Here is a 2466-nt window from a genome sequence, read left to right as displayed (position 1 = left end):
CAAAGTTGTGCATTCTAAATGTGCTGAGAGCACCCTGTTTCCCCTCACAGTCGCCTCATGATATTAATAGGCCCAAGATACTTGCAGTGACTAAGAGCTCAGCAAGGTTAGAAAAATACTGGGTATTTTTGAGGAAAACAAGCTTGTCCAGAGTTACAATAATGTAGATTACCCAGAGCCAGGGATTTTGCAAGGAATATTAAATTCTCTTCCTTCAGGGCACAGACAAGCCTCAAACTTACTGGGGATTAGAGAGAGATCTTCTCCTTGGGACGGGTGTTCAAACGACTGTCAGTGGCTGGGCTTTATACCTCCTCTGAACGCTTTTTGCTGACTACTGTCTTAGATAAGATGCTAGAGCAGATGGGAAAATCTTCTGAAACCACAGACGCCATTTCTTCAAAACATCAGGCACTGAAAAGCACCAGGACAAGGGGTGGGATCCATCCCACCTAACTTTAACAAATCATTCGGGCACATTTTTTGCCAGTGGAAAGAAACAGGTATTTACAAGGGGTAAACCACCTGGTTGCCCTTAACCTAATTACAAGCTGTGGGTCATTTGGCTGTTTTTAGCCATCCACCTTTTCTCTACCTCTCTTATTAAGTGAGTTCCCCTGTTGGCTATCTTGACCCAAACGATGAAAAAAAAAAAGAAAAAAAGATAGAAAAGATAGTTTTCGATTCACCCAGAGTGTCATCAGATGGTAATAAACTACCAGCAAAGGCAGTAACTACAAAAGATTTAGGTATATTTGCAGCAAGCTATGACCTTCTTTCTTAAAAAGAAAGAAAAACAACACTTGTGCATAGTAGACAGGCTTCAGCTCTGGGGGATCAGCCTCCTGCCAGCTGTAGTGATGACCGGCAGCCTTGCCCCCAGTGCTGTCTGATGGATAACCCTTTAAGTCTGGAGATAAGGGCCAGGTGCGGGCCTGAGGTGGCCTCTTTTGCTCAGAGTGGTGGAAGAGATTTCTCCAGGTACGTACTGGAAGTAGGACTCTGCCTACGTCACATTGTAAGTCCTATTTTGGTCCTTTTGTACCAGATATTGTGCCAAATGTAATTTTTACTCCATGCTCCAGGCATGATGCTAGGGAAGGGTTATGGCTAAATGCTTCACACTGCTGTCTCTGGTCTCTTGGTGCATCCCTGGGCAAGACTGGCTTTCTCCATGCTGGGGTGGGAGTGTGAGCAAAGCCAGTGATTCTGGGAGAGCACTGCAAGTGGTTGCGGGTCTGTTAGTGCAACTGGGGCTGACTTTTGGAAGGGGGTTGTGGCCCGTGCCAGTGATCACCCTTGTATGAGAAAGAAGCTTAGTAAAAAGTGGGCAGGAAGGACTGTGTCCGCTTTGAACTACTGGGGACCTGTGATCCCTGAGAAGGGGTTGGCATGGGGTAGGAAAGTGCTTTTAGGGATTTTTTTTTGGTTTTTGATAGCATAAAGCATGTAATTCTTGTGGTTTCTCATAGTAAAGTTACTGTGGTTAGGAGGCTCCTTTGCAAAGCCTGTGTTTCTTGCTGTGGAAGGTCAAAGTTAAAAGATCCTGGAAGGAGATAAAAGTTGAAGTCTAGAGAGCTAGTAAGGACTCTAAGGCAGTGTGTGGGGGTTCAGGACTTCTTAGACATTACTGTCTGGTGTCTGGGTCAGAATAGGGGTATCTCGCATCTCGGGGAAAGGAGTCTGGCAAAAGGTCTGATCCTGGGAACATGTCTTAAAAAACCTAGATTTAGGGACTGCTCCCTCTCAGCTGGCTTAAAAGCATGTGTGTGATCCTGTTGCAACAGAGCGGTACCCATGCCAAGTGGTGCGAGGTTTGAGATTTGACCCCTTTCATGCATTTTCTTCCTTATTCCTGAAGAGTCAGCCCTTGGCCCTGCAGCATCACAAGGCCGGGCATTGATTGCTTATCTCGGCGTAATGATGAGTTAAGGGTGCAAGAACAAGGATGCCGTACAAAGCAGACAGAGCTTTTGTTAAATGAGTGACTGGTACAGGGAGGCTGAGACATCCGTTCCCAGTTGCTTATGTGGAGACAAATAAAGCAAGTCAGGAGCTCCTGTGGAATGAAAACGCTTCCTCTTTTTGAGCTGGCCCCGCGCTCCTTTACCTGGAGTGTGAAATTGGGCAGAGTTGCAATGTACTGAGCTCTGTGTACCAGATGATCAGGCAGTGGAAATAGAGAGCTTTCACATGAGTTTTTCTCATGTGGTTGAGTGTGATGGCACATTCCCCTGTCTGGGACATGATATCACAGGCAGGGATGGCCACTACTCTGCGGTGTGGAGTCACTGGGTCCGGGAAACCCGTGCACTGAGCAATGAAAATCTCTGATTCCTGTTTCAAAGTTCTGTTAGCCCAGGCTTAGTAGATCCACAAAGGTGGCCAAAAGGTTACTGGCTGTTGAAAGATGGCCACCAAGCATCACTTAGGCAGCTAAACAATCGGCCCCTTTGCCGGAGTCCT

Source organism: Egretta garzetta, unplaced genomic scaffold (assembly GCF_000687185.1).
Source record: "Egretta garzetta isolate BGI_Z169 unplaced genomic scaffold, ASM68718v1 scaffold427, whole genome shotgun sequence".
Taxonomy (NCBI): domain Eukaryota; kingdom Metazoa; phylum Chordata; class Aves; order Pelecaniformes; family Ardeidae; genus Egretta; species Egretta garzetta.
The sequence above is the reverse complement of the archived record's forward strand: the minus strand, read 5'-3'. Positions refer to the sequence as shown.